The sequence below is a fragment of the Neoarius graeffei genome, chromosome 26, assembly GCF_027579695.1.
Source record: "Neoarius graeffei isolate fNeoGra1 chromosome 26, fNeoGra1.pri, whole genome shotgun sequence".
Lineage (NCBI taxonomy): Eukaryota > Metazoa > Chordata > Actinopteri > Siluriformes > Ariidae > Neoarius > Neoarius graeffei.
The window spans coordinates 40,252,912-40,268,780 of NC_083594.1; positions in this window are offsets into that span (position 1 = coordinate 40,252,912).

The window sequence follows — 15,869 nt, forward strand, 5'->3', positions numbered from 1 at the left end:
TTACAGAATGAGAAATACTTCTCAAGTTTTGTAAACGTTCAAATTAGAGATTAATTAACTACAATAGGTTATAGTAGCATGGTCTGAGTAAGTTTAATATTAAGAAATAATAAGAATGTACTTAGTCTATTTATACAATGTATTACCTGTATGTTTATAGGATGTGTAAAAGTCAGAAACGGTCAGAATGTTCAAAGCTAAGTCAAAGCAAGGCAAACTCAAGTCTCAAATCATAGACAAATGAAAACCAGTCAAGATATCATTCAAGTCATAGGATTTGTGGCTCAAATTTATGTTCTACAATTTTAGATTAAATGCTAAACACGGACCTGTGTCGCTCTTTGCGTCCACCTCCACGATCGGATGCCAGGTTGAACCAACGAATGGTATGTTTGTTGATCTCTTCTTCAGTCGCGTTCCTGCTTACCTTGCAGTTTTGCACAGCTCCTGATTAAAGCATCAATATATTAATATAGTTGTATGCAAATGTTTTTGCACCCCCACTAAACTGCGTGTATTGTAAGTTAAAAGAAGTACTTACAACCTATTGTAATAACTACCTTTTTTTTTAAATGTTAAAGCACTTTATATTTGATGAATTTAAAAAAAAAAAGAACAAAACTGTAATTGTGGCATGTGCAAAAGTTTTGACTCCTTGCTAATTCGCTACTTTGTAACACCCCTTTGGTTAATGTCTTTTCAGTTTCTTGACTGACCAAGTCACATTTGCTCCGAGAATTTGCTGATATTTTCACTGTAATCCATTCTTCCATCTATCTGTGCAGTGTTTTCTGTGCCACCAGCTGTCACACAGCCTTAAAACATAACAGATCAATTCTCATGCTTAATAGTTGTCAAGGTGTTCTTTTCATCAAATGCTGCTCCTTTTCTCTTCAAAGATGCCGTTGGTGAATTTGGCCAAAGAGTTCCATTTTTAATTCATCAATGCACAGTATTTATTTCTAAAATGCATCTGGCTTATGCTGTTTTGCATACATCAGACATTGACTTATATGATGAGGTCACAAGTAAGATTTCCTTCTGATGACACTTCCATGCAGATCATATAGGTTTGTGCTGTCATTTGGGGATTTTGTTTTGCTTTTTTGCCTGGGATGTTTTCTTGGTCTTCCAAGTCTTGCCTTGACTTCCACAGTTCCCCTTAAATGTCATTTCTTTATGACATTTTGGAGAGTGTAAATTATAAGAAATCTGAAATGCTTTGATATCTTTTATTAGCCTTCCCCAGATTTGTAGGCATCACTTAGATTCATGTTCAGATCTTCAGTCAGCTGCTTAGCGATATCCATTGTTGCTGAGTGTTAGCACAAGTTTTGAAGAGTCAGAGAATTAATTTTGGTCTTGAATTGTCATCAGCTGACAATTTATAATGACAATTTTTTACCTGAGTAACAAGTCCTAACAAGACAATTAAGTCCTAACAAATTAATCAACTTTACAGTTGGAATCAAACTTGTACATGTCAGAATTACTATTTTATTTCTTTACTTTTTTTAAAAAGGTTATCAAATTAAAATGAACCATGCATTAACATTTGGAGAAAAAAAAATACTTTGCTGCAGAGGTGTTCACTTATTTTCACTTAAAAGATCTGTAATTTAGCCAGGGTGCCCAAACTTTTGCATATACTTGTATGACAAAATGAAAAATGGTAATTAATGATGGTGACACATACGAATAAGAAGCCCCTTTGTGTTCATTCCACTGAATTTTAGCTTTTGGTTGGCCCCCTTCCAGCAGATCTTTTTGCTAAGATTATCACTGAAAATGTGAGCCAAGATGTTCCAGGTCACCTTTTTGACATCTTGCCCTCCCAGTGTTGATAGAATTTTTATCTGTGAGAAAGGAAAAAACAATTTAATAAACCACTGTGTGAATGATGTGAACCCTTACAAAAAATAAGTTTATTCAAGTGTGCTTCCAGTATACTTCTTTTAAATTAAAAATAAGAGAGTATGCTTTCAGTTTACTTTTTATTTACTTATCAGAGATATACTTACTAAAGTTATACATAAGTATACTTGGCTTATACTGAAAAGTATAAAGATTAGTATACATACTATATATAGATAAGTATATTAAGCTTATACTAATACTTATACTAATAAGCTTATACTTATTCATACTAATTCACTATTCTTAAATTCAAAATGTTTAAAATTCAGGGATATTATAGAATATAAAACTGCCTTAATAATGTACAAAGTAAGGAATTATAAAGTACCAAGGAATATCCAAACAATGTTCTCGGATAGAGAGGGGGGCTATAATTTTAGGGGGAAATTGAAATTTAAAATTTGCAGTGCTAGGACAACGTTAAAAATGTTCAGTATTTCTATTTGTGGAGTAAAGCTATGAAACAGTTTGATTGTGGAGCTCATGAAATGTACAACTATAAACCAGTTCAAAAAAAAAGTATAAGGAACAGATCTTTATGAGGTATAGGGAGGAGGAATTACAATAACATGCTATTGATAATATGGGTACATACGGATATATATATATTATATAAAATGTGAGTATTTGTGTGTGTGTGTGTGTGTTATATATATATATATATATATATATATATATATATATATATATATATATATATATATATATATATATAATATATATATATATATATATATACACATACATACACACATATACACACACACACGCGCGCACACACACAGCGGGGCAAAAAAGTAAAAAAGTATTTAGTCAGTCACCAATTGTGCAAGTTCTCCCACTCAAAAAGATGAGAGAGGCCTGTAATTTTCATCATAGGTATACCTCAACTATGAGAGACAAAATGAGAAAAAAAAAATCCAGAAAATCACATTGTCTGATTTTTAAAGAATTTATTTGCAAATTATGGTGGAAAATAAGTATTTGGTCAATAACAAAAGTTCATCTCAATACTTTGTTATATACCCTTTGTTGGCAATGACAGAGGTCAAACGTTTTCTGTAAGTCTTCACAAGAAACTCAGGGGGATCTTCTACAAACACAACATTCCGGTACATTACCCAGTAACACTCTGAAGCAGAAACTGGTCCACCCTAAGGACAGAATACCCAGACATAAACAGGACAACGTAGTGTATGCCATTCAGTGCAGTGAGGAATGCACGGTCTCATATTGGGGAGACAAAACAACCGCTTCACAGGCGCATGGCTCAACGCAGGAAAGCCAGTTCCTCAGGCCAGGACTCTGCTGTCTGCCTTCATCTTAACAACAAAGGACACTCATTTCAGGATTGCAACATACACATTTTAGCCAGAGAGGATCGTTGGTATGAGCGAGGAGTTAAAGAAGCCATTTTTGTCAACCTGGAACGGCCATCACTGAACAGAGGTGGGGGTCTAAGACATCATTTATCAGCCACCTACAATGCAGTCCTTGGCACACTTCCCAGACAACTGAATGCACACCAAAACCCAGCTGTTTTCAGTGACTCACAGGAGGACAGAGAGAATCAGCATTCCATTGATCACCCTAACGGGCAATCCATTGATCATCCTAACGACTCTCGAGGCCATTCACAACCAGCCCCCAGTGACCCACACCAACAGGATGACTCAATGACACCTTAGATGAGCTTTTCATCCATGAGAGGATAAATACCTGATACTCCCTACCAGTCAGACAGAACTGAAGAAGCCTTTTGGATGAGAGGTGAAACATCTTCAAGAATCTTCAAGCAAGTCCAGTTGCTCTCTTTTACCACCCACAGTTTACCATGACCTGGATGACTGAGAATCTTCACAGACAAGTCTTCACAAGGTTTTCACACACTGTTACTGGTATTTTGGCCCATTCCTCCATGCAGATCTCCTCTAGAGCAGTGATGTTTTGGGGCTGTCGCTGGGCAACACGGACTTTCAACTCCCTCCAAAGATTTTCTATGGGGTTGAAATCTGGAGACTGGCTAGGCCACTCCAGGACCTTGAAATGCTTCTTACGAAGCCACTCCTTCGTTGCCCGGGCGGTGTGTTTGGGATCACTGTCACGCTGAAAGACCCAGCCACATTTCATCTTCAATGCCCTTGCTGATGGAAGGAGGTTTTCACTCAAAATCTCATGATACATGGCCCCATTCATTCTTTCCTTTACACGGATCAGTCGTCCTGGTCCCTTTGCAGAAAAACAGCCCCAAAGCATGATGTTTTCACCCCCATGCTTCACAGTAGGTATGGTGTTCTTTGGATGCAACTCAGCATTCTTTCTCCTCCAAACACGACAAGTTGAGTTTTTACCAAAAAGTTCTATTTTGGTTTCATCTGACCATATGACATTCTCCCAATCCTCTTCTGGATCATCCAAATGCTCTCTAGCAAACTTCAGATGGGCCTGGACATATACTGGCTTAAGCAGGGGGACATGTCTGGCACTGCAGGATTTGAGTCCCTGGTGGCGTAGTGTGTTACTGATGGTAGCCTTTGTTACTTTGGTCCCAGCTCTCTGCAGGTCATTCACTAGGTCCCCCCATGTGGTTCTAGGATTTTTGCTCACCGTTCTTGTGATCATTTTGACCCCACGGGGTGAGATCTTGCGTGGAGCCCTAGATCGAGGGAGATTATCAGTGGTCTTGTATGTCTTCCATTTTTTAATAATTGCTCCCACAGTTGATTTCTTCACACCAAGCTGCTTACCTATTGCAGATTCAGTCTTCCCAGCCTGGTGCAGGTCTACAATTTTGTTTCTGGTGTCCTTTGACAGCTCTTTGGTCTTGGCCATAGTGGAGTTTGGAGTGTGACTGTTTGAGGTTGTGGACAGGTGTCTTTTATACTGACATTGAGTTCAAACAGGTGCCATTAATACAGGTAACGAGTGGAGGACAGAGGAGCCTCTTAAAGAAGTTGTTACAGGTCTGTGAGAGCCAGAAATCTTGCTTGTTTGTAGGTGACCAAATACTTATTTTACCAAGGAATTTACCAATTAATTCAGTAAAAATCCTACAATGTGATTTCCTGGATTCTTTCCCCCCATTCTGTCTCTCATAGTTGAAGTGTACCTATGATGAAAATTACAGGCCTCTCTCATCTTTTTAAGTGGGAGAACTTGCACAATTGGTGGCTGACTAAATACTTTTTTGCCCCACTGTATTTATGCAGTATGTGTGTGTGTGTATATATATATATATATATATATATATATATATATATATATATATATATATATATATATGCATAATTGTATATAATATATAAGCATAATATGCATAATTATATTATGGGTGTCTGTGTACGTATGGATGTGTATAGTTATAGGTATGTGTATATGTATGTACTGTATATATGTATTGTATGTGTGTATGTATGCATAACATAAGTATCTGTATATATGATTTGATTTGGTCGATATTATACCATGTTGGTATGTCTTGGTATGTTGGTATGGTTTTTTTTTTTTGGTTGATTTTGTTTTCTTTTGTATATATAGTTTATTATGGTGGAAAGTGACGTTTGATTAGTGGTGGTATAGAGGGTTAGGATTTGCCAAGTTATTTACTTCTTCCTAATCCTTTCCGAACATCATTATGTTACTGCCTTGTGGCTACGCTATTCTGTTTGTTTATGACGATGTTTTGATGATCGCATTTTTTATTTTTGTTTTTTTGTTTTTATATCTTCTTTACTGTTTGAAATAAAGCAATCAATCAATCAGTACTTCAGCTTTTGATCAAGATATACTTAACAAAAGTCTAATAAAGTATTAAAATATTTGTGTGTCATGTTTAAATGTACTTGCCCTGTAGTTGTGCTTCAACATTATTGACTCTTAAGTATGTCTGTGGTTCCATGTAAGGTTTTTTTTTTTTAATAATTTCTCCTGAGTGGGATAATTTTTTTATTTATTTCTTTTCCTTTGGAGCTTGGATGTCAATTTCAGTTGTCATTGGCATGTTTTTATACTTTGGCATTTAATACAATGTTGCTTTAAATTTAGATTTTTAAAGAAAATGAATATGTTCTTAATCCTGAGTATCTGTTTTTATTTTGTGAATTCTTACCTTTATAACTTCATTGTAACTTAAAACATAAACGCAGAGCCATGGCCTCACTTTTGTTTATAAATGCCTTTGAGACCTCAGGAATGGCACAGGAATAGTTTTAAGCATTAACAATAAATCTAATATAATAATTTTTACGATTAAAGTGATTTATATAGGTAGTGGTCTGAGTGAATGACCTTGACGTCCATAACATCACAACAGGAAGTCGGTCTCATCGCCATTTCCGCTATACACAGAGCTGACTACAACTCCGATCCTCCATTTTGAGCTAATTTATCGCGATGCCACGTAGATGTGTTGCTGGCCGGTACAGCAACATGACAGAAGGTGGATTTATGTTGCATTGATGGTCCAAGAATGTTCAAACTGCAAAGATTTGGACACATTTTGCGAGAATTTCACGGGCACATTGGGCACCTATGAAGTGGTCTCTCCTCTGCATTGCACGTTTTACTGAGGACTCGTACAAAACCTCTGATCTGTTGAGGAGCATTGGCTATAAGCCCATATTGAAAGAGGGTGCAGTACCAACAATTAACGAAAAAGAAAACTACAAGAAAAGGAAAGTATGTATTTTTTTTTTTAAAGGAAAGTGAGTTCAGTTGCACCAGTCCTCCCGGAGTGAGCCGAGGGTTGTTGCTAAAATCTGGGATGGAACGGGATGGGATATATCGCTCAGGCAGTGACCTCCCTGCAGTTGTTGCTAAAACTGGTGACATCCCACTCCGTCCTGGGTTTTAGTAATTGCCTGAGCCCAGCGGTAATGGCAGACTACACAGTATGAAGAAAAGTGAATGAGTGGAGCAGCCATCTTATTTCTTCACTGGATATTGCTGCTATCTTGCCCTTACATGGAAGAAGTGAATGAATGGAGAACTGAACAAACAACTGAAAGTCAGATTGTTTCAAAAACAGTCGGCCTTCAAGAAGCGAGAACATAGACTGGTACGCTCTGACTCTCATTTGGATAAAAAAAAACACGTTGTTTACCTGCATTTAGATTAATACATGTAACTTGTATTGTGTGTTTAAGTAACCGGTATAAGATTATTTAATTTGCTTCAGAATGTGATTGTCTCAGTTAATCTGATTATTTAATTAGCCTTTTACGTTTTATCAGTGAAAATGCATGTATGTACATATATGTTGCATAAGTTATAACACCTGTCCTGTTTTAATGAGCATCAACCCACAATCAATGAAGTCAAATCAGTCTTAGTTGAGCAAGTCGGTAACGGTATTTCGTACTTTCACTGTAAATTTTTATTTATATGACTTTGGTCGATAGCTGTCAATGGCCTCGGCCTTAAAACTGGTTCCTGCTGTGACGTCATGCACTCAGGGCTGGCTGGCTCAGTGGGGCAACTCGAATACCAACTTTGTGGTCGATTTTAACTCTCAAAAATATATATTTTTTTATTCCCATTTATGCAGTATACAAGAGTCAAGGATGGAGATGCTATCCACTCAGAAATGTATTTAAAAATAAAGGCTCTACGTATCTCCTTTAAGGTACAAAACACTTAAGTTGTCTACTGGTAGTGTGCATGAGGTAAGGGTTAGGGCTAGAAAACTAATAGTATACCTAGAAGGGTAATTGCAGTATACTTCAAAACTAAAAAGTGGACTAGATGTATATAACCAGTAACTAAAAGTATATTTCCAATATGCTATAAAGTATACTTTTATAAACTAAAAAGTGGACTAGAAGTGTGTAACGAGTAAACCAATAGTATATTTCCAGTATACTACAAAGTATACTTAAGTAAACTAAAAAGTGGATTAGAAGTATAAAACAAGTAAACTCGTAGTATATTTCTAGTATACTATGAACTATGCTTTTGTAAACTAAAGCATGGACTACAAGTATAGAACTAGTAAACTATTAGTATATAAGTTTACTTGTGGTAGACTTGCAGCACAAAAAAAATTAGTTGTATACTCAAAGTTTACTTCTCTTAGACTTAAAGTATACTTTTTATAAACTAAAAGTGGGCCAATTTAGTCCCAAGAAGTATTAGATTAGTTTACTTACAAGTATACTGTAAGTACAGTGGTGCTTGAAAGTTTGTGAACCCTTTAGGATTTTCTATATTTCTGCATAAATATGACCTAAAACATCATCAGATTTTCACACAAGTCCTAAAAGTAGATAAAGAGAACCCGGTTAAACAAATGAGACAAAAATAATATACTTGGTCATTTATTTATTGAGGAAAATGATCCAATATTACATAGTTCACCAAAACCCTTATGGATAAAATAAAATCAAGGACCGTGACGTCGCCCGGTATGGCGCAGCCGGGGCCCCACCCTGGAGCCAGGCCCGGGGTTGGGGCTCGTATGCAAGCGCTTGGTGGCTGGGCCGAGCTCAGCCCGAAGCGGTAACGTGGGCCCGACCTCCTGTGGGTTCACCACCCACAGAGGTAGCCGTAGGGGGCTGGTGCAGTGTGGATTGGGCGGCAGTCGAAGGCAGGGGCCTCGATGACCTGATCTCCAAACACAGCGGCTAGCTGTTGGGACATGGAATGTCACTTCGCTGGGGGGGAAAGAGCCTGAGTTTGTGCGGGAGCTTGAGAGGTACCGGCTAGAGATAGTCGGGCTCACCTCCACGCACAGCTTGGGCTCCGGAATCCAGCTCCTCGAGAAGGGCTGGACTCTCCACTTCTCTGGAGTCACCCATGGTGAACGGCGGTGGGCTGGTGTGGGCTTGCTTATAGCTCCCCAGCTCAGCTGCCATGTGTTGGAGTTTACCCCAGTGAACGAGAGGGTCGCCTCTCTGCGCCTTAGGATCGGGAAGAGGGCTCTTGCTGTTGTTTGTGCCTACGGGCCGAATAGCAGTATAGAGTATCCGGCCTTCTAGGAGTCCCGGGGAGAGGTACTGAGAGGTGCTCAGACTGGGGACTCCATTGTTCTACTGGGGGACTTCAACGCTCACGTGGGCAACAACAGTGACACTTGGAGGGGTGTGATTGGGAGGAACGGCCTCCCCGATCTGAACCCGAGTGGTGTTTTATTATTGCACTTCTGTGCTAGTCACGATTTGTCCATAACGAACACCATGTTCAAGCATAGGGGTATCCATAAGTGCACGTGGCACCAGGACACCTTAGGTCGGAGGTCGATGATCGACTTTGTTGTCATTTCATCTGATCTCCGGCCCTATGTCTTGGACACTCAGGTGGAGAGAGGGGCTGAGCTGTCAACTGATCACTACCTGGTGGTGAGTTGGATCCGCTGGCGGAGGAGGAAGCCGGACAGACCTGGCAGGCCCAAACGTATGGTGAGGGTCTGCTGGGAACGTCTGGCCGAGCACTCTGTCGGGGAGGTCTTTAACTCCCATCCCTGGGAGAGCTTCTCCCAGCTTCCGAGGGAGGTGGGGGACATTGAGTCTGAGTGGACCATGTTCTCTACCTCCATTGTTGACGCGGCTGTTTGGAGCTGTGGCCGCAAGGTCTCCGGTGCCTGTCGTGGCGGCAATCCCTGAACCCGGTGGTGGACACTGGAAGTAAGGGATGCCGTCAAGCTGAAGAAGGAGTCCTATCAGGCCATGTTGGCCTCCGGGACTCCTGAGGCAGCTGATGGTATTGGCAGGCCAGGCGTGCCGCAGCTCGGCCAGTTGCGGAAGCAAAAACTCGGAACTGGGAGGAGTTCGGTGAAGCCATAGAGGAGGACTATCGGTCGGCCTCGAACAAATTCTGGCAAACCGTCCGGCGCCCCAGGAGGGGGAAGCAGTACTCTGCCAACACTGTTTACAGTGTGGGTGGGGAGCTGTTGACCTCAACTGGGGACATTGTCGGGCGGTGGAAGGAATACTTTGAGGATCTCCTCAATCCCACTGTCATGTCTTCCATTGAGGAAGTGGAGGCTGATGACTCAGAGGTGGACTTCTCCATTACCCAAGCCGAAGTCACTGAGGCGGTTAGCAAGCTCCTCGGTGGCAGGGCACCGGGGGTGGATGAGATCTGCCCCGAGTATCTCAAGTCTCTGGATGTTGTGGGGCTGTCTTGGCTGACATGCCTCTGCAACATCGCGTGGCGGTCAGGGACAGTGCCTCTGGAGTGGAAGACTGGGGTGGTGGTCCCTCTTTTTAAGAAAGGGGACCGGAGAGTGTGCTCCAATTATAGGGGAATCACACTTCTCAGCCTCCCAGGGAAGGTTTACTCCAGGGTACTGGAGAGGAGAATTCAGCCAATAGTCGAACCTCAGATCCAGGAGGAGCAATGTGGTTTTCGTCCTGGTCGCAGAACACTGGACCAGCTCTATACCCTTCATAGGGTGCTCGAGGGTTCATGGGAGTTTGCCCAACCAGTCCACATGTGCTTTGTGGATTTGGAGAAGGCATTCGACCGTGTCCCTCGTGGTGTTCTGTGGGGGGTGCTTCGGGAGTATGGGGTTCGGGGCTCTTTGCTAAGGGCTGTCCGGTCCCTGTACAAACAGAGCAGGAGTCTGGTTCGCATTGCCGGCAGTAAGTCAGACCTGTTCCCAGTGCATGTTGGACTCCAGCAGGGCTGCCCTTTGTCACTGGTTCTGTTCATAATCTTTATGGACAGAATTTCTAGGCGCAGCCAGGGGCCAGAAGGAATCCTGTTTGGGAACCACAGGATTTCATCTCTGCTTTTCGCAGATGATGATGTCCTGTTGGCTTCTTCAAACCAGGACCTTCAGCATGCACTGGGGCGGTTTGCAGTCGAGTGTGAAGCGGCTGGGATGAGAATCAGCACCTCCAAGTCAGAGGCCATGGTTCTCGACCAGAAAAGGGTGGCTTGCCCTCTTCAGGTTGGTGGAGAAGTCCTGCCTCAAGTGGAGGAGTTTAAGTATCTCAGGATCTTGTTCACGAGTGAGGGAAGGATAGAGCGTGAGATCGACAGGCGGATCGGTGCGGCCTCCGCAGTGATGCGGTCACTTTACCGGTCCATCGTGGTGAAGGAGCTGAGCCAAAAGGCAAAGCTCTTGATTTACCGGTCGATCTACGTTCCGACTCTCACCTATGGTCATGAGCTTTGGGCAATGACCGAAAGAACAAGATCGCGGATACAAGCGGCCGAAATGAGTTTCCTTCGCAGGGTGGCTGGGTGCTCCCTTAGAGATAGGGTGAGAAGCACAGTCACTCGGGAGGAGGTTGGAGTAGAGCCACTGCTCCTCCACATCAAGAGAAATCAGCTGAGGTGGCTCGGGCATCTCTTTCGGATGCCTCCTGGACGCCTCCCTGGGGAGGTGTTCCAGGCATGTCCCCCCGGGAGGAGGCCCCGGGGAAGACCCAGGACATGCTGGAGGGACTGTGTCTCTCAGCTGGCCTGGGAATGCCTCGGTGTTCTTCCCGAGAAGCTGGCCGAGGTGTCTGGGGAAAGGGAAGTTTGGGCTTCCATGCTCAGACTGCTGCCTCTGCGACCCGGCCCCGGATAAGCGGAAGAAGACGAGATGAGATTACATATCTGTGATTGGCAAAAGTATGTAAACCTTTGCTTTCAGTATCTGGTGTGACCCCTTGTGCAGCAATAACTGTAACTAAATGTTTCCGGTAACTGTTGATCAGTCCTGCACACTGGCTTGGAGGAATTTTAGCCCATTCCTCCATACAGAACAGCTTCAACTCTGGGATGTTGGTGGGTTTCCTCACATGAACTGCTCACTTCAGGTCCTTCCACAACATTTTGATTGGATTAAGATCAGGACTTTGACTAGGCCATTCCAAAACATTAACTTTATTCTTCTTTAACCATTCTTTGGTAGAACGACTTGTGTGCTTAGGGTCGTTGTCTTGCTGCATGACCCACCTTCTCTTGAGATTCAGTTCATGGACAGATGTCCTGACATTTTCCTTTAGAATTTGCTGGTATAATTCACAATTCATTGTTCCATCAATGATGGCAAGCCGTCCTGGCCCAGACGCAGCAAAACAGGCCCAAACAATGATACTACTACCACCACCATGTTTCACAGATGGGATAAGGTTCTTATGCTGGAATGCAGTGTTTTCCTTCCTCCAAACATAACGCTTCTCATTTAAACCAAAAACTTCTATTTTGGTCTCATCCGTCCACAAAACATTTTCCAATAGCCTTCTGGCTTGTCCATGTGATCTTTAGCAAACTGCAGACAAGCAGCAATGTTCTTTTTGGAGAGCAGTGGCTTTCTCCTTGCAACCCTGCCATGCACACCATTGTTGTTCAATGTTCTCCTGATGGTGGACTCATGAACATTAACATTAGCCAATGTGAGAGAGGCCTTCAGTTGGTTAGAAGTTACCCTGGGGTCCTTTGTGACCTCGCCGACTATTACACGCCTTGCTCTTGGAGTGATCTTTGTTGGTTGACCACTCCTGGGTAGGGTAACAATGGTCTTGAATTTCCTCCATTTGTACACAATCTGTCTGACTGTGGATTGGTGGAGTCCAAACTCTTTAGAGATGGTTTTGTAATCTTTTCCAGCCTGATGAGCATCAACAACGCTTTTTCTGAGGTCCTCAGAAATCTCCTTTGTTCGTGCCATGATACACTTCTACAAACGTGTTGTGAAGATCAGACTTTGATAGATCCCTGTTCTTTAAATAAAACAGGGTGCCCACTCACACCTGATTGTCATCCCATTGATTGAAAACACCTGACTCTAATTTCACCTTCAAATTAACTGCTAATCCTAGAGGTTCACATACTTTTGCCACTCACAGATACGTAATATTGGATCATTTTCCTCAATAAATAAATGACCAAGTAGAATATTTTTGTCTCATTTGTTTAACTGGGTTCTTTTTATCTACTTTCAGGACTTGTGTGAAAATCTGATGATGTTTTCTGTCATATTTATGCAGAAATATAGAAAATTCTAAAGGGTTCACAAACTTTCAAGCACCACTGTACATTGATATCGGTATTCTTGGTACACAAAAGTATACTTAAGGAAACTTTACTTAAGTATACTTAATAAAATGAACTTGAAGTATACTTCTTTTTGATAAGGGAAGGGCCACCAGGTATTTTCCTTTCACTGATACATGCAAAGACTATTTGGATGCTATTAATTTGCTCATGTAAGCATACTAGTAAAACAAACAAACAAATACATAACATGACAACACTTTTTGGCAACTATGTGAGAGAGAATACAGATAAAATGTATCTCATAAAATTTTTGTTGATTAATTACTTGTGTACTATTTCTCTCTATGTCTGGGGTAAATTAGGGTACATAAATTGTATTGAAATCTGCAACAAAGATGCAAAATATTATTGAATACCAAGTTATGTTTGGATCCAGAATTTGTGGCTTCAGCGAGCCAGGCTTCGAAATGTTCCACATCCTCAATGGTATCCAGTGGGAATTTCAAGTCATCAGGTGTGTCAATAAAGCCCTGGAGTTCTGTATTTGCATCCAGTTTGGTGTTCAAGCTGTTCAGCATTCCCAGTATTTGTGTTTGTTCATGCTTAACCTGCTCCATGAGCGTTAACATATGGAGCTGAGCAGCTATAAAGTTAAAAAAAAAGTAAACAATTAAAATGATGCAAAGCCAAATTAGTTTTTACCAAATATAGTGCTATCTAAAAAAAGTTTCATAATACCATTAAGTATTCTTCTTTAAAATAATAAATGGAATCTGATCTGTATGACCAGCATGCACAGATGAGGAGTTGAGAGAGCTGGACAGACTATAAGACTAAAGGATGGCTGCATCGCTGTCTTCGGTAGAGACAATGCAAGGCCTAACTCCAACTGTACCATTATCAGTAGGTAGTCAAACTGCATTGTGAATAATGAAGGAAATTGTTCACCAAAGTGAATGCAACAACATGTCAAAGTTTAACCTATAAAAGTGAGCTTAGAATTTCATTAACAAAATAAGTCTTGGATGCCACCAAAGATCATATATTATTCATTGCATTAATGCAGATCATTCAGGGTGGATTTTTCTTTTAAAACTCACCAGTGCATAGAATCGGGCCAGTTCCTCTCCTTACTCTACAAGTTGGATGGAAAAGAAGTTGACCCTCCCAACTGCTTGTATTCATTTCAGGACAAGATATAACTGATACAGGAGGAGCCAGTGGTGGAGGAGTCACTTTAGAGGCCATGGGATGAGGTTTGGTTGAAAGAGCCACAATTTGTGTTGATTTAGATGGAAAGCGGTGAACTGTTTGGTGAGTTCTTTGTTTCTTCAGAGGGGTTCCTGACTCATTCTCATCACTATCCTCATCAGATTTTCCAAGATAATGACTGAAATGAATGTAGAACATATGTCTACTATGTAGTTTCAATATAATTTTTTTCTTTTACATTTTAAAAAGTTCAAGCTTTTCTTAAAAATTCTGAAACTAACATTGGCTTGGGTTTTGCATTCACCTCCTCCGTTTCATCCAACAGCACATCAGAAGTGCTGCAGGGTAAGGATTTCAAAGCCTGGTGTGCTGCTGAATAATTGTCTGAAACATAAATATCGAAACAATGTAAAGTCTCTGGCACTTCTTTTAAGTATAACTACTGAGAGAGATTAACTCATTTGACTGATGACAATAATATTATTAAATGTGATTACTGAAAGAATGGCTAAATATATTACTTTAAATAAGTTTGCATGGCTGTTTTTAATTTTAGCCATTTAACTTTATAATCAAACATACCATACGTCTTTAGGACAGTGCAATTATAACGCTCCCAGTCCTCACTAGGCATCTCTTGTTGTTGAACTGCTCGTTCCGTACATTCATCTGTTTTATAATTTGGCCAAAGTGTCTCGCCAGCATTATACCACTCAGATGGCACAACTGCAACTGTTTCCATTCCTGAGAATTTAACAACGTGGAACATTCTGCAATAAAAATATAAATAGTGGCATTAGTTCTCCAAATGATGTTTAACATTCTGTAATAGATTTACATACATTATACCTGACTTGGGCAATATGAATTTAAGACTCTCTGGTGCACATCCTGATCAGTTATGGCAATGATGGAAGACTACAACAAAGCACCCAAGGTTGTTACGAGGTCACACTGAACAGCCTTTTCATATTCCTTCAACAAAAATTTATTGAAGGAAGAAAAATTTACAGATAATAAAAATATGTCTTATGAAACAACAAGAAATGTTTAGACCATGGGGTTTACCATGGCAATGTTGATTTAACAACTACATTAAAATCTCATCTCATCTCATCTCATTATCCTGTTCTACAGGGTCGCAGGCAAGCTGGAGCCTACCCCAGCTGACTATGGGCGAAAGGCGGGGTACACCCTGGACAAGTCGCCAGGTCGTCACAGGGCTGACACATAGACACAGACAACCATTCACACTCACATTCACACCTACGGTCAATTTAGAGTCACCAGTTAACCTAACCTGCATGTCTTTTGACTGTGGGGGAAACCGGAGCACCCAGAGGAAACCCATGCGGACACGGGGACAACATGCAAACTCCGCACAGAAAGGCCCTCACCGGCCACGGGGCTCGAACCCGGACCTTCTTGTTGTGAAGCGACAGTGCTAACCACTACACCACCGTGCTGCCTTAAATCAATAATAAATAATTTAATAAATAGAAATATTTAAAACCATTGTACACATGCTTTGTTATGCAATGTCAAATATCATGCAATGTCACTATCCATATCTGTATCTGTACCAGGATTTGAGTCAGACGTGCGCACTGCCTAAACTGAGAAGGTTGTGGAGTTTTTTTTTTCTCTACCACTATGCCCCAGGAAACTGGAAAATACTTTTCCACAACACAACAAATTGATTATAACTCCCATATGATTTTAAAAAAAAAAAGATCATACAAGTTACTATATTTGAAATTAATGAAATAAATTCTTTGGAAATCCCAGTGGAGATATGATTATGCTAC